The 23,519-nt window shown below is 42.6% G+C and overlaps 1 protein-coding gene and 1 pseudogene across 2 annotated transcripts in view; one reads left to right on the top strand and one right to left on the bottom strand.

Annotated features, from left to right (window-relative positions):
* The window catches only part of TRAPPC9 (trafficking protein particle complex subunit 9), a 609,198-nt gene that overhangs the window by 296,281 nt on the left and 289,398 nt on the right, over positions 1 to 23,519 (bottom strand). The window lies entirely within an intron of this gene.
* Positions 11,876 to 12,520, top strand: LOC105855149 (V-type proton ATPase subunit E 1 pseudogene; annotated as a pseudogene).

The raw sequence follows: 23,519 nt of genomic DNA, 5'->3' as shown, positions 1-23,519 counted from the left end.
GCCCATCAACCAGCATGGTGCACCCGATCAGCCCAGCACATGGAACTCCTTCCGTGCCAGCTGCAGTACTAGCTGTTTTATCCATATTATCTTGCCTAATATCTTCATAACCATTCCAAAAAGTAAACAGCATTTTTTTCCTCCAATTAACAGATGAAGAAATTGTGGCTCAGGTAAAACGTGCCACTTGCCTGAGCCAATGTTGTGGCTAAGTGACACAGCCAATTCAAACTTACATCTGGCTGATCTCAAAACCCATGGTCTCATCCACACTTGCAGTTCCACCTAACGGTCTGAGCCCAGTGAAGAGGCTGCTCCACATTCACGGTGTCGCCCTGGCTCCTGCAATCATGCTGGTCCCTAGCCCTAACAGGCACCAGAACTACTCTGTCCTTTAAGCCCCAACCAGAGTCCTACTGTGGGTAGGCAGGCTGACAGAAAGGAACAAGCACTTGCTCTGGATGAGTGAGAGTGCCTGGGCTCAAATGCTGAGTCTCCCTCTTGCAAAGCAGCTGTGTGGTACTGGACAAGGCCTCGATGTCTCGTAAGAGCCTGAAACAGGACAAAAAGGCCTTCCCTGGAGTCACACAGACCTGTCTGGAGGCAGAATGCTTACATCGGGAACCCTCAGTCTCCCAGTGCAGACTGGACAGTAATGCCTGCCTCACAGAATATTTTGGGGGTTACGTTGATTACATATGCAGTACACCCAGTGGTTCTGAAAGTAGTGGTTTCTTTCTCTTGCTGGGCCTCTCTGAAAAGTGCAGACACCACACTCTGGCTTGTGGAATGATTCTGATGATAAAATGAGGTAGCATGCATTGTGTCAAGGACAAGTGGTGGGCAGGAAAAGACAAAAACACCATACCCAAGTGAGATTTATCCCTGAGATGCAAGCATGGTTCAACAGAGGAAATCAATCAATGTGCTATGCCACATTAATAAAATAAAAGATAAAAAGTACATGATCATCTCAATTGATGCAGAAAAACTGTTTGACAAAACTATAGGACATAAAACAGATCAGTGATGGCCAAGAGCTTATACTAAGGGCCAGGATTGCCTACAAAAGAACATGAGGAAATTTTTAAGGTGAAGAAACTCTTCTTCATCTTGATTTTGGTGGTAGTAGTTACATGAATGACTGTCAAAACTCATAGAAGTGTGCACCAAAGACTGCATGTAAATTATACTTTCATAAATCTAAACTTTTAAAAAATGAAAAGGCAAGCCGTAGACTAGGAAAAAGTATTATGTATCTTCATTGTGTGTATGTATATATAACTTGACTACTATTTATGTATATGTTTGTATGTACACATATCTATTAATATATCTTTACTATACACATCTTCACTATATATCTGATAAGTGATTTAGATCTAGAATATATAATGAACTCCTACAACCCAATAAAAATACAAATAATCCATAAAATGGACAAAAGGCTTTAAGAGACACTTCAGAAAGGAAGGTATATGAATGGCCAATAAGTACATGAAAAAGTGTTCAATGTAATCAGAATCAGGGAAACACAAATCATAATACATAAGATGATCACCAGAATAACTAAAATTTTAAAATTTGATAACACTGTATTATGATGAAGATGTGAGCAACTAACTCTTATCATTGCTCATAGGGATGTGAAATGGTGCCACCACTTTGTAAAACTGTTTTGATAGCTTTCTATAAAATTAAACACATACTTAACATATGACCTAGCAATTCCATTCCTAGGTAAATCCCAATATGTCCAAATTACCAATGTTTCCAAGAGAAAAAAAATCATATGTTCATAAAATTATGTCAGTAACAATGTTCATAACAGCTTTATTAATAATAGCCAAAAAGTGAAAACAACTGAAATGTCTATGACCAGAGAATGGATAAATAAATTGTGGTATGTTCCTTCACTGGATTACTAATTTAGCAATAAAAAGAAATGAACTAATGAACTACTGTGGCAACAACATGGATGAATCTCAGGAATGCTGTACGGAGCAGAAGCAGCCAGACATGAGAGTACTTACAGCATGGTTCCTATTACATGATGCGCTAACGTAGACAAAGGGGAAAAAACAGAACAGAGGCCACCTCTAATTAGGGTACGAGGATCGACCAACAAGGGATATGAGAGAACTCTCTGGGGAGGCAGAAATGCTCTTTATCATGTGAGGGATAAGGGTTAAAAGAATGTAACCATCCATCAAAACTCTAGTTTGTGCATTTAAGTGTATGCAACTTTATCATCCAAAAAAAATAACAAAATCATTGTCGTCAAAAGGTAACTGAAATCATTATAGTCGTCATTATGAACATCATCATTCAGGAAGGGTGGCGTGGGCACAGCGACAATGAAAGGCGGTGGAAGGCTGACGACTACTGGAGCGGGCCAGAGGATATGCGGGGGATTCATTGCGCTATTCTATTATTTCTTACATGTCTCATATTTTCCATAATAACTGTTTACAATTTAATCACCTGTTATGTCCCAGATACACACCCTCTGAGCACTTTCACATCTGCTACCTCATTAAATCCTCACAAAAACCCTGTGAGGCAAGAGGAAAAAAAATGAATGAGACTTGGGGAGACGGAAGTCACTGACTGGGGCCACCTTTCCTCCCTTCTGCCCCTTCTCAAACACAGGTCTTTATAATTACAGACAGAAAGTGACGCAGATCATAGAGCAAGTCCCAAAGGCATCATGGGCAGGTAGCAATGGAGACAGTTGTGCAGGGTAGGTAAGCAAACCCCACCAAGGTAAGGGGGGTAGGAAGCAGGTAGGGTTGCTTCCCTAAAGATTGCCTCTCCTCCAACCCTCCAGCACCAGGTGACACCTGGCTGGGCAGGCCACTCTCCACCCCTGGGGCACAGCACCCCCCATCCACAATCCTGACTCCAGCTACCACCGTCCTGTCCTGCAGTGTCACTTTCCCTTTGAGTGGAATGTGGTAGACGCCCTCACTGAAAATTGGTGCCCCTGGGAAAAATTGTCAAAAAAGCCACACTACTTTTGGCTTTGGGGCATGTGCATCCCCTTCCCTTCCTCCCACTCCTTCTCCATCTCATCTCCAAAAGGGTGGCCACTTCATCAACATCTGTTACCACTGGGGCTTTGTCCACCTAGGTCCCTCCCTAGTAGAAGAAGGAAGATGTATGGGAGATGACAGGGTGAGAACGTGGGGTTCTTGGCTAATGTTCCATTTAACAAACACTGCCTGGGTTCCCACTGCCAGTCAACCTTTGTTCTAGACACTTGAAAAACTCAGAGGAAAGACAGTCTATGCCCTCAGGGGGCCATTCCTCAAGAAGAAGACAAACAAGATCAAGCTGTGAAAGAAGTCAGCTCGGCAAGTACCAATCTGGTTTGAGGGTGAAGAAGGCCTTGCAGGAGGAGGGTCTGGGGAGGGCTACTTGGGGGGTTGGGAGGCCCCCAGGAAGACAAAGCACACCAGCAGACACAGGAAGGAGTGACAGAGCCAGGGTTACTGGCAGCAGCTGAGCCACTGGATCCGTTCGTTACTGGTGGTGGGACCTGGATTCAGACACTGTCCCACTGGAGGCACCTCAGGGAAATTGCTACAAAATTTCTCAGATGAGGGAACTGGAGCCTAGAAAAGAGACATGATTTGCCCAAGGTCAATATCATATTATAAGAGATCTCAAACCTAGATCTCCTCTGGGCCTCTGGGCCACTCTCCTCTCTGTGGTGATAAGAGGCAGCATGTGCATGTCAAGGAGGTGGCTTGGCCCCAAAGTGGGTGGTGACTCCAGAAAAATACCTCCCTTCTCTGCCTCCTAGGTCCCATGTCTGTAAAATGGATTATTAATACCTGCTTCACTAGACTGTCTTGGCGGTTAAATGTTGGTATGTATATAATACTATTCAAGAGAAACTTCATTTTTGTTATTGTAATTATGAATATTATTTTTAATAACTGACAGGTCGGGGCCAACCAAGAGTGCAGTGGCTCTGCTTGGTCACCGTGGAGTGGAGACAAAGACTGGCCCACAAGAAGTAGTTAGCACTGATGGTGAAACCTACATGGTCTCAATATGACCAAGTTACCACCTCCTCTTGCTCCCCCACAATGAAGAACCAGCCTGCTCACCACTGCCACGTTGGATGAGTAGGCAGCGATTCCTCCCCTATTAGGAGGTATCTGAACTGCCCTCACCCCACCCTGTAAGCAGCCAGCAGCATCACTACCACCATCATCATCCACTCCACCATGTATTACGCATCTACATTATATGCAAGACAGTGAAGTAAGCATGGCACATCATCATTTGCCTTAGTTCTTTTTTGTTGTTCTTTAATAGAGACAGGGTCTCGCTCTGTTGCCCAGGCTGGAACTCCTGGCTCAAGCCATCGCCATCCTCCCGCCTCAGCCTCTGAGTAGCTGGGATTACAGACACAAGGCACCACGCCCAACTAATTTTTTTTTTTTAATTTTTTTACAGAGATGGGATCTTACTATGTTATCCAGGCTGGTCTCTGACTCCTAGCCTCAAAGGATCCTTCTGCCTTGGCCTCCCAAAGTGCTGAGATTACAGGCATGAACCACCACACTTGGCCTCGCCTTAGTTCTTATAACCACGTTTCCACAGGAGAAAAGAAGGGACTGCCAAGTAGTTGGAACCCCTTCACCATTGTGCTGCCAATGTCTATGATCTCTCTAGGGTCCACCTATGATCAACCACACAGTTTCAACTTGACCTGGGCAGCACCCATAAGGGAAATAACTTCTGAAACTAGGCATGTGGCATTTTGACTCACTTCTTCTCTTCTGCTGCCTTCTGCATTACTGCCTTTGAGCAATGAAATGCTGGAGTAAAATCACTTATGATAGCCAGCTTCTAATATGATAATAACAACAATAGCAATGCTAATAACAGCAGCTAACACAAAGTCCTTAGTTTTCTACAAGCATCATGTGAATGATTCTTGTAAAACCTCATGCCAGTCCTGAGAAGAGGTACTATTATAATCCCTATTTTACAGGTGAGGAAACGGAGAGGCAACAAGCTGCCCAACCACTCTTAGGCACCACCTGCATACGTAGTATCACTATGACCATCCTACATAAGGAAAAGTGATTCTGATTCGTATTAGTAGAAGACAGAATGGCCTATAAATGTGCACTTGGTGACATCACTGCAAAAATGATGCTCCCAAGAGGCTCTCAAAAGATCTGGCACCTTCCTCTGAGGCTCTGTTCTTCATGGATCCTGCTCATCAGTGGGCTCTTGTTCTGGGCACTCTCCAACCTATTTTATGGGTCTTATTCTTACTCATGTAAGTTGTCAATGTAAAAGTATCCTCAAATACTGTTCTCTCTGAAAAATCCAGGATTTAGCCAGGATCAACCATCATAAAAATGAAGACAAAGGCTGAGTCCAGAGGAGAGAGCCAGGTTTCCCAGGTCCTGGTGCACATACATCCTCAGTCCCACTGTGTCCTGCAAGCCATGGGCCCGTCCCCTCAGGGTGCCTCAGTGCCTACCTAGAACTCAGATATCACAATATCCAATTCCTCAGCAGCGTACATAGGGTCTGAATATAATCATGATGATCAACCACGGTAACCCAAGGCCAACCTCAGCATGGGTGCCCAGTGTCACACTGTCCCCACCAAGACCACGTCCAAGCTGCTAGTAAATGATTTCATCCACTAAACCAACTAACTTATCATGACATCGGTCATTTGTAGTTGCCACATATGTATTAATATATGCCATATGTGTGTAATTATATGTAACATAAATATAAAATATATGTAACAAAATATAAATATAAAACATAAATATAAATATTTTATTATATATAATAAAAATTATAGGTAACATAAATATAAAATTATATGTAACATAAAATATAAAACATAAATATAAAAAATAAAACATAAATATAGACATAAATAAATTATATGTAACATAAATATAAAATATAACATAAATATATAAATTATATGTAACATAAATATAAAATATAACATAAATATATAAATTATATGTAACATAAACATAAATATAAATAATATATATAATATATAACCCCAAATTCAAATAACATCATGTAACATATACTTGTTCAATTGTGTGTTGAACAAATATCTATCTCCCTGTTAGACTGAAAGCTCCATGAAGACAGGGACCTTGGCTCATTGCTTAACAATGGAAACTCAATATAATACCTGTTGAATGAATAAATACATGGACGTAATCCATAGCCCCTGCTTTTAAGAAACATGTAGCTTAATGGAAAAGAATAAAAAATAAACAGGCGATCTAAAGGTTTTCCAGCTTTCTTTCTGCCATCTCACAGAGAAAGGCAAGTGTGACCTGACCTTCCCCAGTCTCGAAGAGCTGAGCGCAGAGGTCCCAGACTGAGCCTCAGGGCCAAGGTGGCCCAGAGAAAGTGTGTCAAGACAGCTCCATTTGCCTGCCTTTGAGCAGGGCATGTGCGACCCAGGGTGGATTCCCACACAAAGCAGGTGGAGGTGACCTGACGGAGGAAGCAAGCGAGGACACAGGGCAAGGAGGGGCCCTTCCACTGTGGACACCCAGAGATGCTTCCTGAATGAGGGGGCAGCCACACAGCCTGGGGGAGGAAGGACTGGAAATGCTGAGATGCTGGGAAAGGCAACTCAGGCAGAGAAGTTATCATGTAGAAAACAGAGAGGCAGAAAAGCTATAGGAAGACTAAAGGCTAGAACAAGGAAACCTTGGGAGATGAGATGAAAAAGTCCACCACAGTCTTAGATGGAGAGAGAAATGCCCAACATAGACAATCATGATGGTTCTTACAGAAAAAATGTGGTTTTCTTCAGAAAATGAAGAACTTTATCCTACATTTGTCATGGAATTAAAATAACTAGATACGAAGCATGTGAAAACCCAGGAAAACTAGTAGAAACACTGCAAGGCAAGGTATCTTCAAAGCATTTGGTTCATCTCCATTTAACTGAAAATTACTCTCAAAGAGAGAAAAAACTGTCCTGTAATAAGCCTACAGACTAGAAGGAACCTATTTCAATGCATTTCCTCATTGCTTTTTCTTTCAAATTTCACTTGCAAGAATACAAAGTTTTATGGAATTTTAAAACAACTTTTTAAAGAAAAGTTATTTTTAACAAAGGCAAGAGGAAAACTGCAAAAGTGCTACTTGCTTTACAGCAGTGGCTCATTCAATGCTGTGGGGAAGATACTGCCTTTATGCTCAAAGGAGTTCATTGTCTCCAAAGTGGCTGACCCCACCCAAATCTGGGCCTCAGGAAGGAAGGGTTGGGCCTCAGTAAGATGCAGGCTTGAGCAGTGGAGAGCTTCCAGAAAGATGAAAGGCTAGGAATGGGCTAGGGGCAGATGGATGGGAAAGAGCTTCCTGGATGGGGAAAGGAAACTTTTCTAGAAATGGAAGTCAGCCTGGGCAAAGACCTGAATCGCAGGGACAAAGCGTGGTCTGATCCAGGAACTGCACCCACTTTAAGAAAAGGCAGCTCAGGGTCAAGCACGTGCTGTCTCCTGGGGAGCCTGTGAGGGAACCGAGAGGGTATGACATCCAGGTACATGGAGACAGTGCCCCAACTCAGAGGTCAGTGCTCTAAAACCTGGTCACCACCAATCAAATGGGAGGCCCAAAAGTGGCTCAGGCCTTTTTGGCTTTGACATTCCTGAAGCTAGATTGTTCCTAATCGTCTCCCAAAAAACATACAGTGTTTCAGCATCGGACAGCCAGAAGCAACAAAAAAGAAGAGTTCAGGCTTTGAATACACCAAAGTTGGTTCAAATCCTAGTTCTGTTCCTTCATTAGGTGTGTGAATTTTGCAAGTTCTTCAACCCTGTGAGGCCTTAGAGATGCAAGATGGCACCTGCTACAGACTGCTCCATGGGGAAGAGGGGACAGGCAGGGACTCCAGCAAAAAGGAGGCAGCAAAAGAAGGGTGGTGACATTTGCTAACATTTATCACAAGTGCTCTCCCTAAACTCAAGCACCCAGACTATTGTTTTTCTCCCTTTATAATGACAAGAGCATATTGGCAACAAAAAATCTAATCATGAGTAATAAAAAGGTATCATCTTCACCTGATCATATAGATGTTGCAAATCAAAATTTTGCTTCAGGAAATCTTACCTTGGGGCCAGGCACGGTGGCTCATGCCTGTAATCCTAGCACTCTGGAAGGCTGAGGTGGGAGGATCACTTGAGCTCAGGAGTTCAAGACCAGCCTGAGCAAGAATCAGACCTCATCTCTACTAAAAACAGAAAAAATTAGCCAGGTGACGTGGTGAACACCTGTAGTCCCAGCTACTCAGGAAGCTGAGACAAGAAGATTGCTTGAGTTTGAGGAGTTTGAGGTTGCTGTGAGCTGGGCTGATGCCACAGCACTCTAGCCTGGGCAATAGAGCAAGACTTTGTCTCAAAAAAAAAAAAAAAAAATCATACCTTGCAATGATTAATTCTGTTTCATCAAAAGGCTAAGTTTCCAATAAACTGATGTTGGATAATCCAGGAGAATCACAGACATAAAGTATCATAAATAAGGTGGTGCCACATGTAAGTCTGTGATACTTTTCGTTTCAACTTAATGCTCAGCACTGTGGAAATTTAGAACGTCAGTAAACTTTCCTTCAGCTTACAATTTAGAACAGCTGAGAGTACAAAACACACACACACACACATCTGTATATACAATACACTCACTCTGTCTTAGTCCATGTAGTGTTGCTATAATAGAATACCTGAGGCTGGGTGATTTATAAGGCAAAGAGGTTTATTTAGCTGTGGCTGTAAAGTCCAAGAGCATGGTGCTGGCACCAGCTTGGCTTCTGGTGAGGGCCAAGTGCTGTGTCGAGATGTGGCAAAGAAGAGGAAAAGAGAGCAGGCAGTGCAAACTTTAGGAGGAACCTCACTTGTTAACAACCTGCTCTTTCACAGTAACTAATCCAGTCCTGTGGGAGCCAAAAGTCACTCACCAGAGACAGCACCAATCTGTTCATGAGGGATCCACCCCCTGACCCAAACACCTCTCACTAGGCCCCACCTCCCAACACTACCGTGCTGGCAATTAAACTTAAACATGAGTTTTGGCAGGGACAAACCACATCTAAACCATAGCACACACCACATACCCTGAAAACATGAATCTTAGTGCTATATGGCTGAAGCTAGATGAGCCATGATAGTGTGGCTACTGATCCTGCAAACTGTCCCAAGTGCCAAAGAAATAAGCACAGAACAAGTAACTCTCTGTTGGACACTTTAGGGCACAAAGTGCTTCACATTCATTCTCTCCTGAGGTTCTCACATCAATGCTGTGGGAAAGGTGTTGTTATGGCCCATTGTGTCCACAGCACAAACCCTATACTACTGTGCCACTAGGCAGGAAAGCCCCTTTCTCCATGGGGGTACCAACGCTGTCTCTGGAGGTGTGACTGAAGGTTTCTCAGAGAAGCAAGACCAAAATTAACTGCCTAAAACCATCTGTTCCCGGCTGCCTCCCCTGGGGACAGATCTGATCTCCCTCCCCAATGGCATAATCCACCTGGAGCTTTCCCCAACCCCAGCCCACCCAAATCTCCAGCTACTAAACTCAGCATCCTCACATCCCGGCTCAAGCACCCTTCCCTTATAAGACATCCCTGACATCTTCTCTTTATTCTTAGTGTCTTACTCTATCCTAGTCAAGGTGAAGAATAAAATGAATGCATTCAGAAATGCACAGTTGTTTCCTCTATACTACATTTCTCATAAAGATACTTACAAATGAGGGAAAAATATATCAAGTCACATATTCATATTCTTTTTTTTGTGGGGTAGGAAAGATGGTCACCTGCATCTGTTTCCGTTCACTGTTCTCTCAAGACACTGATGCCTTCTCACCAGTCTGTGTGCCTCTCAACACATTTCTCTGTCCTCAACATGGAGCCCAAAGCCTGGCCTGGAGGAGGAACTCAGTATATATACCTTAACCAGCACTGCCTGTATGTAGCAGATATCGGTACCATCTCTGCCTCTCCCAGGGGGCCACACGCACCCTTGTTCACCTCTGATTACTCAGGCCCAGCCTTCTCTAACACACAGCATGTCCCCAAAACAAGCCTGGGAACAAAATCAAATTGAAGAATAGTTAACAAGGACAGGATGTTGCCACTGGAAGAAAAAGCTTTAAAATGTCTGACCCATTTTTTCCTTATCTGAAATTTGAGTTTCTATCCAGCCCATATGAAAGCCACATGTTTCCGTTATCAGACCAAACAGCCACGTGAAAGCCACATGTTTTTCTGACCTGGGCCCAGCAGTAATTTTTTCCTAAGAATTAAAAGGAATGAAGAATCTAAAACATAACATTAGACAGCAATATGTCTTCTAAGGATGAAAAATGTGCTGCATAAAGGAATGAATCATTTTTTTTCCTCTACACAAATAACTCAATCACAGTTTTTCCCAACTTGAGTTGGTAATAAGAAGGCCCCAAAAGCATCAGCAGAAAGGGCATTTGCGTTTCCCAAATAAAAAAGATAGGTGAGAGAGGAAAGTGTCACCACATCTTGACATGTTAATGCATTTTAACAACCTAATTAACATTAAGGTGGTGACAGATACTCAAAAGAAAGAGGGTTAAGAAGTAAAGGAGTATAAATTACTGAACTTGAAAATACTGTTTTGAATGGCCCAGCCCTTGACAAATTGCTATTAACTTCATATTTTACAGCTTGACGTTCAAATTAATTTTTCCGCTAGAAACAAAGCTTTTTCAAAAGATTGTGAAACATATTCTTTTCTCCTTTGGTTAAACAAAAGAAATCAAAATGCTCTCTTTTAGTTCAAGATCATGTGCCTGGAGATCAAAATTATATACATTTAAGTTCACATTCCTTTGAGGTTATAATAACAAGAATGTCCATTGCTATACAGCGTGGGAGTAAGGCAAATATCCTCAAATACAGCTGGTGATGTTGGCCTGGGATAGCTTTTCTGGAAAGCAATTTGACAGCAGGTAACAAAGGACTTAAAAAATGTGCATATCTTTTGACCAATCCTACTTCTGAGAATCTATCCTAAGAATATGATCTACAATTCGGACAAAATCTTTCCACAGAGATAAAAAATGTTTAACACAATAGTGTTCATAAAATCAACAATAAAAGGGATAGTATCTAAATATCTAACATTTGGAAAAAGCATTTAGAATACTCTAGTAACACCATATACAACCTTTAAAATTACATTGACAAAGAATGTTGAATGATAGAAAAAAATGCTTGTGTATTAACATTGAGTAAAGAAGGCAGGACACAAAAGTGTACAATTTGGTAAAATGGAAAAAGCAAGAACCATGGAGTCAGAAAGAAAAGGACTCAAATCTTAGCTCCACCATTTACTAGCTGTGAGATCTTGGTCAAATCACTTAATCTCTCTGATCTTCAGTTTCCATATACATAAAATAGGGAAACGAACACCCACCCAAGCTTTTTCCCATTGCATCCACCACCCTCTTCAAACTTAAACTCCAGCCTGTTGCCCACAGCCTAGCACTGCTTTCATCATGGCCCACAGTGATCTTGACATGCAAAAACAGATCAACGCTGATCACACTGGTAATCCCAGCACTCTGGGATGCTGAAGTGGGATCACTTGAGGCCAGGAGTTGGAGATCAGACTGAGCAAGAGTGAGACCCTGTCTCTATAAAAAATAGAAAAATCAGTCAGGTGTGGTGGTACATGCCTATAGCCCCAGCTACTCAGGAAGCCGAGGCAGGAGGATTGCTGGAGTTGAGGAATTTGAGGTTGCAGTGAGCTATGATGATGCCATTGCACTCTAGCCAGGATGACAGAGTGAGATCCCATCTCAAAAAAATAAGCATATGATGGCTTTCATTGAACAAAAGGCCAATGAGAAAGCAGCAGAAACAGAAGCAAAGGTATAAAAAGAGCTCAACATTCAGAAAGGTTGGCTTATGCAAACCCAAAGACTGAATATTATGGAATACTACGAAGAAAAAGAAAAGCAGATTGAGCAGCAGCAGAATATTCACATGTCCAATTTGATGAATCAAGAAAGGCTCAAAGTCCTCAGAGTGAGAAATAACCTTATCACAGTTACTAAATGAAGTAAAACAGAGACTTAGAAAGGTAGTAAAATATACAATCATGGACCAAGTGCTGCTGGATGGACTCGTCCTCCAGGGTTTGCACCAGTTGTTAGATCCCTGAATGACTGATTGATGCGGGAAATAAGATTTCCCTCTGGTAAAGGCCACAGCGCAAAAGGTGATCTCCGTGCACAAAATTGCCACTAAAAACGATGTTGATGTCCAAATTGATCCAGAAGCCTACCTGCCTGAGGAAATAGCTGGTGGCATTGAGATCTGTAATAGGGGTTGTAAAATAAAGGTTTCTAAACCTTAGAAAGCCGGCTGGATCTCACAGCCCAGCAGATGATGCCAGAAGTATAAGGAGCCTTGTTTGGTGCCAATGCCAATAGGAAGATGTTGGACTTAGCCTTTGGGTAGTAGAGTGCATCCATTGATCTACTGCTACGATATGGAAACTTCTCATATTTGAAAAACAAGAGTGTCTACGTAGCTTCCTCTTTGCTGTCCCAACACTGCCCTGTATTTATTAGTGGACACCCTTTTCGAACTAATGCCATTGGCCTGTTAAAAATGGGAGAACATTTCGTTTACTATGGTCAGTAACCGATGTGTAGTTCATCTAAAAGTAGCTTGCAGCTGGTCCTGGTGAGGGATCAGATGGTGGCTGCGTGAACTTCGCTGGGTCTCCTGCTTTTTCACTGGCTCCCAGTTATCTAGTCTAGAGGGTAATTGTTGGGGTGGGAACTTGTACCATGGCCTAAGAAAGAATTTTTGACTCAAAGATTAGAAGAGGTTTGAAATAAAAAGTTTATTTTATTTTCTAAGAGAAGAAAGGGCATAGAGGGAAGGGCATAGAAGAAAGAAAGAGGGAAGGAATGATGTCACCAAGAATGGGTGGCTTGAGCTTTTATTGTTGTAGAATGACAACAGGAGGTGGTTTTTTTGTTGTTTGGTTTTTTTTTCTTCTCTGTTAGACTGGCTTTATGTTAGGAAAAATATTTATACCACACAATAGAAAAAATTTTTGACTCAAAAATTAAAATAAGTTTAAAATAAAAAGCTCAATTTATTTTCTAAGAAAAAAAATGACATAAAAAATACCCACACCAAAAATGAAAGAATTGAATTTTTATTGTTATAAAATAATAACAAGGGACAATGTTTTTCCTTCTCTGTTTGACTTTATCAGATTTCTCAAAATGTGGTCTGACCAATATAAAAAGGTCTATTTAGTATTGTTTCAGTTCTATATAACAAACTCTTAAAAAAATAAATTAAGCCACAAGTAATTAAATAAACAAAAAGATAGTTATATATAATAATGATTTTTTTGTTTACTAACAATGCCATCCTTTCAGTAATGTGCATGGTGCTCTCTGCCTTGAAGTCTGTGCACTTTAGGTTTAAAACACATGTGGCACATGCATTCTTTCCACTAGAAGTAGCTTCACTATTACCTATTTGGGCCTAGAATTTTTCCTCATCTGTAAATGTGATTTAAAAATCTAAGCCATGAATATGCTTTATTTATCAAAACAAAAGATTCATGTGGGAAAAAAAAGAATACCCACCCAAGGTATTGTTTTCCTTATTTTCAGAAACAGGGTCTCCTTGTGTTGCTCAGGCTGGAGTGCAGTGGCTAACACAGGCACTATTATCCAAAGGATTATTTCAATAAAAAGCTTAGAACAATATGTATCACAGAGAGGCACTCAAAAAATGGTAGCTATTATTATTATAATTATGCATAGAAAAGAGAATAAAAACCTACAACAATTAAGTCTGGGCAATAGAACCATGGTTAATTATTTTCTTCCTCCAACATTTTTACATTTTTAACATCTTCTATAGTAAATGTATTATACTGCTATAATGAAAATAAATCTCTATAAATCCAAAATCATCCCCTAAAGCCTAAATAGATAGGGTAATAAAATATTATTAGTATCCTCACTTTTACTTCCTCTCTACCTTAGATGGGAACCCAGCTGTTTTTAATCCATATGTTATGGCTACTTCAGTGGTAAACATGCTGAGCACATCCCATTTCTGGCTAAAAGCCTTCAAAGGCAGCCTACAGGACAATATCCAAACTCACTGTATGACTCACAGAGCCTTCATGACCTGACCCCAACCTACCTCTCCAAAAGGCCAACATGAAAATCAGAATGGATCATGTCACTAGTGCTAATTTTGCCTTCGGAGTTCTACTGCATGAGAGCTGCCAAGGACAGGGCTGCTCTCTGACTGGCATGCAGGATTAGGACCATCTAAGGTTCCCAATGGTGAACAGGATCCAAAATTCTGTCTTGTTCCTCAGCCAGATGATGCATCTGTCTGAAAGGCCACCCTGGGTCTGGGGCCTGAAACCTTAAAGGATAAAATAATCTTTCCCTGCTTGGAGACGTTTACCAAGCATGAGTAAGCACCAGCCACGGGGCTAAGCTCTTGTCTAGTATCTTTTTCATTTCTCACGAAAAAAACCCTTGGAATAGGCATATCATTATTCTCATATTACAGATAGGAAATTGATTCCTAGTGAGGTGTGGAAACTTGCCCAAGGTGACAGGGCTGGGATGAGGGTTAGGCTGAACTCTGAGGCCTGTGCTCTCAACACTCCACTATACTAGCTTTGTACCTGTGTGATCTACATCCAAAACAGGTACAAATGCATGCATAGTGAAGATATTGAGTTGCAGATATAGGCATGGATACGTAGATATAGATAGAGTACAAGCCACTTTTCCCTTCAAACACCTTTGCAAACCTCATGGCCCCCAACTTCCTAAAGATGAGGATGATGTGTTTCAGGAATGATTGGGACCACATGATTAAGGCTCCAAGAGTCCACAGGCCTACCCTGGCAGAACTATACCACTTGTGATTATTTTATACTTTGGGTTCCCTCTGCATGATTTTTTTTGCAGAAAGAATTTTGCTGTTTTTAAAAAAAGGAGGTTTGGAAACCACTAGAATAGACCGAAAAATATAAATTTCAACCTCTTCTATCTTTACCATCCTGATAAAATATCTTTCTCTAAATATAAACTATCCTTTCTTTTCCATGCAGGTCTTTCTGTTATAAAATAAGAACCACCAAAACCTATCTTGAATGGTAAGATGAGGGAAGCATGTCAGCCACCCCAGCCTAAGCACTCTGAGAATCGGGCTCGCTGGAGCAGAGGCGCTGGAGGGGAGCACTGGGCTTCCAATTCTACCAGCCGACCAATCCTGCTGTTTCAAAATGGGCATCTCTCTTCTGCTCTGCCCGTCCACATTTTTAGAGAAAAAAGGGCAAGTCATTGACTGCAAGAGCCTGCCGAGGTCCACCCCTCACCCCACCCTACAAAAGCAGATAGCCATGACTTTGGATAATAATGCCCTGATTTGGTGCTTTCCACGTGGGAAGCCACCGCCCATCTCTGTCAATGCCCTGCCTCTCATTTCTCTGATTCATTGTTAAAAATAAACATTTCTTCTTCAAAGTGCTGGCAGAACTCTCTCCTGAAGCTATTGCTTTCTTCCCCCCAGCGCCTTTGGAATCACTGTAGCTTTCTACAAGGGTAAGGTGGCAGAAGGAAATAAAAATGAAGCAGTTTAGGCTTGCACACACAACTTTAAGAAGAATTCTCCATTTTCTAACTATGATTTTCCCTGACTGAAGCATAAGGCAACCTAGCATGTTGTCAGATCTTCCCATCCTCCTAAAGACTAAACTAGAAACATAACCTAACCAGGGCTTAGATCATGTGTTAGAGAGGGGTATGGTACAGGTGGAAGACTCAGGTTCTGAAGCGTGCTATCATAAAGAGAGTGCAAGGGGAGCTCAGAGTCTGGAGGATGGTGGTGGGGGAGAGGAGAGAGGTGATAGAGGGAGAAGGAGAAGAGGAGGGGAAGAGAGGAGTTAGGAGAGACAAGAGGAGAGAGAAGAGGGGGAGATTCAGAGGGGGAGGGGGAGAGGCAATCATCTGAAATTGCGTGTCTCTCCACCAACAGTTCTGCACTGTAACTATAGCTTCCCTCTGTGACCAGGGAGGCAGCCAAACCTTCACCTGTGCCCTGCTTCTCAGCTCTTCCTGCCTTCAGACAGATGCTCTCAGGCATCCCCTTCTACCCTGCTCCACCGGTCTCTCCCACCCTTCAATCCCTCTCAGTGGCACACAGCCACACACTGCCATCGCGGCCATAGAAACAGCACTTGCCCTTCGCCCCACACCACCCTCTGGCCACCATCCTGTTTCTCCATTCTCCAAAGCACCGCCCGCTCTTGCTGGAGCCTCATCTCACCACCCATTCTCACCCTAATCACGCCAATCAGGTTTCCATCCCCCCACTCCTCTGAAATGACTCTTTCCAATGGTCCATTTTCTGGCCTCGTCTTCCTTGACATTCTCAGCAGGTCTGTCATGGTTTTCTGCTCCCTTGTTCCTAAGACACACTCACCCCCAGACTCCTGGGACTGCCCACTTTTCTCCTCAGCTCACTGGCTATTCCCCTGCCAACTCCCCTGCCTCAACACCCTGCAGATGTTGGGGTGCCCCAAAGCATGGTGCTCTCTCTTGGCAACTCCTCAGGAATGTCATCTAGGCCCAGGATCTTAAACGCTATCTACAAGCTGCTCACTCTCACACTTTTTCCGCCAGCCCAGACCTCTCACTTGAGCACCAGATGGAGCAGCCACAGGCTCCTGCTCAGGCTTGGAGGTCTGAATGGCTCTCGAACATAACAGGCCTAAGAAGAATGATTGTGTTTTCCCCACAATCAAATCCCTACCAAGCTTTCTCCATCTCAGTACATAATACCACAATCCACAGTCCAGTTGCTCAGTTGGAAGTTTACAAGATGCCCTTGCTTATTCCTAGTGAGGGTGACCCCCCCACCTCCACCCCTGCAACCCTTACCTAAGCCACTGTCATCGCCTGTCTGGACAATGTCATGGCTCCTCACCTCATGTCCCCTGCCTCTACTCTCCCAGCCTTCCCTCTCCATCCTGCAGTCCACCTCCAACCAGCAGCTGTGGTGATCGTCCTAAAGCATGAAGAGTACTCACACTATTCCAAAGCCCCCACCCCATGGCTTCCCACCCCCACCCCAGCGGGAACTTTGCACAGCTGACTAGGGCCCTGGGGAGCAGGCTTTGTCTCCCCAGCTCCTCAGAAGCACCACACTCAGTGCCGTCCCTTTGCATGGGCTGCTATTTCTGCTTGGAAGACTATTGCCTACTCCACACCCTAGAGCTTTATATGGCTATTTCTTTCTCATTATTCAGACTTCAGAACAAATGTCACCTCCTCAAAAGATGATCCTTGGTCATTGTGGCTAAACCGCCCTCCCTAGTCTTGCTGTGCCATATACCCATTTTCTTCCTAGAACTGTCACTCTCTGAAACCATGTATTTGTTCACATTCATTCTTTACCTTCTCCCACTAAAATAAATACAAGCTCTTTGAAGGCAGGATTCTATTTGCCTTAATATGTCCAGTGTCTCAAAACCTGTCTGACACATAGTATTTATTCAGTAGGTATTTGTTGATGAATAATGATGTAAGAAATGTAAAATATAACACCTAAGAGGCATTCTTAAATAAAAACACTTTTCATGATGAGATCCAACCAACTTAGAGATAATTAAGAACAAACTTGAGAATGGGAAAGTTGTAGCAAAGGGAAACTAGTTATCATTGTCTCCACTTTAAATACACAACTAGAACTAAATATTTTTTGAAATTATGAATGTAAACACTATAAACCTTAACAAGACATGGCCGATATTTAAGGGTGGGGCAGGGAGACAGTAGGAAGTGTAAGAGTATAAATTTCCTCATTTTTTCTAACAAGACATTAATCAATAACATGAAATATAAATATATAGTTTAACAATATAATATAGCTATGCTACTTTTTCAGGTGTTTCACAATCTTCTTTATTCATCTTAAAGAGACTTGACAGGGAATAATTTCTCTTGATATGAGTAAACATACCAGAAGTTTAGCAATTCTTTAAATTTCACTTCTATTTCTTTTTTCTGTTACCCCAAAGTAAAATAACATTTAATAGTTTTATTAAAAATAGCATGTATAGTAGGATGTTATTAATACTTATAGGGGAAATAATTTCTTCTCACTACCCATCTTTTTCTCCACACATAAATGCAGAGGATGGGTCTGTCTAAAGATTTACCTAATGTTAATAACAACTATTTCTGGGTAGTAAGATTTGAGATGATTTCTTCTATATACCTTTCTGTTCCACCTGCATTTGTAAAAAATCGAAGTCGCATTCATATTTAAACAAATTGCATTTAAAAAACAAACACAGAAACAAAATAATAGTTCCTTTTCCTGATTTACTATACCAAGATCTTACTGTAGTTATACATCTTTCTCCTCAAGGTCCCTCACTTTGCTGGGATCCTGAAAAAGTCTTTTCTTGGTCTTCTCTCCCTACCTGACAGCCTACTTCAAAACCACTTTGCTCCCCGATGTCTTCCCCGCCGTGTTCCCCAGAATCAGCACCTCACCATCTTCTTTCCTCACCAACTTCTCTATTTCAGAAATCAGAAAAACACTGGCCCAGAAGTTCTTGAGGCCAGGTGTTTTTCAGAACTGAGACTTCTTCAGATTTCAGAAAGACTATGGGGTACACACACCATAGACCAGGCAGCACCCTGGAGTCAGACACATTAAGTCTACAGCAAAATCTATAAATAGTCCTACTAAGTGAAATAAAGAAAGCCTTTAAATGATCCCAGACAAAAAGATGAGTAGGTACCATCTTCATAAAAAGAAAAACCTTTCTTTTGGGAGCTTTTCAGATTTTGGAAAAGCAGGTAGAGGGCCACAAATCCGTCTAGGCTGCCTTCCTGCCTGTCTCCCCTAGAAATGCTGAGTTCCTTAAGGACAGGAGCTCACCTTGTTCATCACAGAACCCCAGAGCCAAGCAGAGGACCTGGCTTGCAAGAGATGTCCAATACTTGATGGATGAGTAGGCTAGTAGACCTTTTGAGCTTACACTTAAAAATCTAAGAGCAGGCAATGTTTATGCATATGCAAATACAATGATTACAGTGGTCTCTACTAGCTATTATATATAGGCTGACCCAGTCTTGAGTCCAATTGAATGCATCTGTATGAATCCAGGTTCTGCTTGTAATAAATATTCACACCAACATATACAAATGAAAACACAGTTGCCTGGCTCCAGACACTGCCTTCCATCTCATGAGCAGCTCCTACAGAAGACCTCCTGCTGTGTGCTGCACCTGCTCAGAACAAAGGCCAAGAGAACTCGGCTCTCAGCATGTCCTGTGCTTAGAGTAAGTCCTCATCAGAGGGCAAGTTTCATTTTTTTCACCTGACATTAAACAGCTGATAGTTTTAAAAAATAATCTCATTATCTTACCTCCACTGGTTATATTAGCAGGTACCAGGTGACTCACTTCTAGTTTACTTGTGAGACCAGGGGATTGGAGATAATGCAAATAATTCTATGTTTACTGGACACTCAGGCTATGCCAAGGTCTATGCCAGGCCCTCAACATACTTCATCACCTACCCTGAAAATCCTTATCCCCGTCAAATGTACCTATCTCCCCACTTTCAGAGCAAGGTGTTATCAGGCTATCCCAAGATAAGCTCAGCATTTCTCAAACTTTCAGCTCTGATCTCAGGCTCATGTAGCAACCTGGGCTTGCAGTTCCAGCTTTCCACATAGCTGCTCATGGAGAACCAAAGCCAGCAGGCTGATAGGAAGCAGGATAGGGTTTACACAAAACCCTATTTCTAGAATGCATTAAGGGACTGGCTTCTGGGTGACACATCAGCTCCAGGAGCTAGACTGGTGTGACTGCCTGTGGAGATGCATGTGTTCTCAGCGCTAAGAAAATACAGTGTTGGACCCTGAAAGGCTAAAGACAGCATTTAAGGACTGATAAAATACACAGCAGAGGGAGAAAGACAAAAAAACATAAATATATAAAAAGTTGAAACACTGGCTAAGAGATCACATCTCTTCTTAATGAAAACAGAGGCACCATGAGGTGAAAGAGCTCACCCAGGGCCCCACAACTAGTGAGTGGTGGGGGACTCAGGTCCAGGCAGCCTGACCACCCACCCCCCACTCAGCCACAGGCTCTTCCTCTCCAGTCTTTCCCCCTGAAACTCTCTGGGACATCTGCCTTCTTGTAGATGCGCTGTCATACTGTGATGGCCTCAGCTGGCTTTGCAACTCCAGGGCCTAACACCAGGCCTGGCATGCACTAAAAACTGAGTACCTGTGTAGAAGAAAAGGCAGAAGGATGGACAGGCAAGACTCAGTCACCTGGAGGGGTCTCAGTGCTATGCTCTGGGGAAAGGCAGAGAGAGGCTTTCAGAGCCCCAAGTACTCCTCCCAATGTTTCCAACTGAGTTTGCTCAAAGCAAGGAGCCTTTTAGAATCACCTGTGTGTGGGCACTGCTGTCTCTGTTTCTTGGGCACCAAAACGTTACTACCAAGGGTATTTCCTGTGGAAACCAGGAGGCTCTCACTAGAAGATGACAGAAAAATCTCATTATAAAGTCACGGATGGAGTTAATATTTGGAGAAATAATTAACTGCGGCGATCTAGATAAGAGCTCAGATGAAAGACGGCAGGAAGTTCGCAGTGAAGCAGGGGCAAGAGGGGCCTCTGAAGTCGGCTTCAAAGGATTCTGATCTGCTGTCCCGCCTGCTGCGATTAAGTTACAAAAATAACAGAGAATTAAAAACTGTCCTCAACCCAGGACTGCTCTACTCAGCAGTCTCCTCTCAACTGTTGGTGGCTCCCCACTGCCTGGGGACAGAGGCCAACCCCAGCACGGCTTTCAAGGCCTTCCACGGTCAGGCCCATCCCGCCTCTGCAGACCCATCTCCTGCCAGCCCCACAGCTACCCCACGATTCAGCCACAGAACCCTGACCACCCCCAAGCCCAGTCCTCTGCCATTTCCTTGGTCTAGAAACCCCTCCTTTCTCCTGCCGGTCAGCTCCACTTGGCCAATTTCCAAGCACTCAACAAATACCTTCATGACCAAAATATTAATGGAAACCACTATTAGCTGTGCTCTACTAATAAACAACATTATTTCATCAATTCCTCAATAGTTTAGATACTATTCACCCTTATTCTTATTTAACAAAAATGAGTAACCTGTCCACAATCACATAGGACCAGGAATAAGTCCACGAATCAAACTTCGGACTGGCTCAGCCCAAGCACTTCTCTTTTCCTGTATCCTAACCCACTGCAATCAAAAACCACTACTGCCTACTGTGGCAACTGAAGGATGAAGAACACAAAATATCTCACAATGTGATCATCTCTACATGCTAGAAAAGGACAGTGACTTTTTAATATTTTCTATACTTTCCCTGTTTTTGTCTTTGTTTGAACATATAGTATAGGAGTTAATAAAATGGGATTCAGAGTCAATCAAGATTCTTGGCTTTGTCAGTTGGTAGGTATGAGACCTTAAACTCTCTAAATCTTATTTATTTTCCTAATCTGTTAAATGGTGATAACATACTCCAAGATTATTATAAAATCAAATTAGATAGTATTAATATATGTAAAGTGCTTAGTATATTGCCTAATACAAGTACCTGTTCAATAACTATTACTATATTTATAATGGAAAAAAAAGAAGCTTTTCAAAATGTCCTCCTGCTCATCTTTCTCTTTTATCGGCCTATACATAAACCATCCCCATACATGACTGGTTGTAATCTTGAAATAGTTGCATTAATGAAATACTATCTTTTTCAAGCAAAGAGAGAAGGAGGAGTGAGAGAGACAAAGTGGAGGAGAGGCAGGAGGAAGGGCTCTGCTCCCCAGAAGTACAGTGCTATCTTTATGCCTCCAGACAAGACTCAAAGAAAGCTCACTGTCCCTTGTGTGCCATGAAAAAGCAATAATAACAATCATGAACACTTCTGTACACTTATCAGGAGGAATACTTGTAAAATTTATTTATTAAAGGTGATGTGTCAAGCACTTGGAATACATCAATAAACAAAACAAAGACATCATACACAAAAAACTTACCTTCAAACAAGGGGAGAAAGACAATAAATGACATAATAAATAAATATATTATATAGTGTGTTGGACAAAAAAAATCACTCTGAAAAAAGAAAAAGTAGAGGGGTTGAAAAGGGAGTACTGGGAAAGAAGAGAAGAATGGGCTGTAATTTAAATGGGCTGCTCGGAATGTGCAGGTTCCATTTTCATGAAGAACTAAAGGGGTACGGAAGTTAGCCTTGGAGGTATCTGGGGGAAAAGCATCAGGAAAAGGGAACAGCCTCTGCTAAGATAATAATACGGAAGCATGCCCACACATTTCTTGTGTGGGCATGGAATGTGCCCACAGCTAAAATGCGCTGGGGCTGAGTGTCAGAGGGAAGAAAGGCAGCCAGGAGGTAAGAGGTGGGGAAGTAGGGTAGGGGAGTGGGGACAGGCCACTGTGAGGACTTTGAATTTTACTCTAAGCATTTAGGGAGCCACTGCAGAGAAGCAATATATCCCATTGAGGTGTTAACAGGATCTCCCAGCTTTGGTGTTGAAAACAGAACAGACTGCAGAGGGAAAAGATGAAAACATAGAAGCCAGTTAGGAAATAACTACAATAATTCAAATAAGTGCTAATGGCAACCAGGATCAGTGAAACAGGAGAGAAGCAAGTGGATTTTGGATATCCTTTAGAGATGGAGAAAATAGAACACAGGGGTTTAATATGAAGTTTGACTCCAAAGTATTTGGCCTGAGCAGCTGGAAGGATGTAGTTGCCATCAACAAAGACGTAAAACTGTGCTGAGCCGGTGCGAAATAATCCATCAGTCCAGTTTTAAGTGCATTGAATATCAGACGTCCAAAAGATGCCCAGTAGAGGAACTGAGTAAGAAAGTGGATATAAGTGCTTGCAGTTCAGAAAATGCAGAAGTCGCCCTCATCGGGTACCAAAAGCTAGGAGTGTGCATGGGACCACCAAATGAACGAGTGTAGACAGATCAGAGAGGCGGACAGGACGCATTCCTAAATTAAGAAGCCAAGGAGGATGTGTACTCGCAGCTCCGCCTGCAGCACCTCACAACGCACAACCGGCCGCTTGCCACCAAAACCAATGGCAAGGGACCCCCAGACTTCTCCTGCAAAGAGGGTCCTTGGTGTGTGGCCTGAGCCTGTCGCAGTCAGCTGGGTAAGGACACCGCCTGGGTCGTCGGGGCACGGCTGCAGCTATGCAGTGGCCCACAGGACAAGGATGACCCTGGGTCTTTGCCACACAGCCATGCCTCAATTCGCACAGTAGTATGCCTCTCCCGGGCCTCAGCGCACAGTCGCAGCTGTGCCACGGTCCAGAGTAAGTACCCCCGCCTGGGTCCTCCGTGCGCTATGTTTAGCTGTT

The sequence above is a fragment of the Microcebus murinus genome, chromosome 7, assembly GCF_040939455.1.
Source record: "Microcebus murinus isolate Inina chromosome 7, M.murinus_Inina_mat1.0, whole genome shotgun sequence".
Lineage (NCBI taxonomy): Eukaryota > Metazoa > Chordata > Mammalia > Primates > Cheirogaleidae > Microcebus > Microcebus murinus.
Note: the sequence above shows the minus strand (reverse complement) of the source record. Positions and strands in the feature narration are given on the sequence as shown.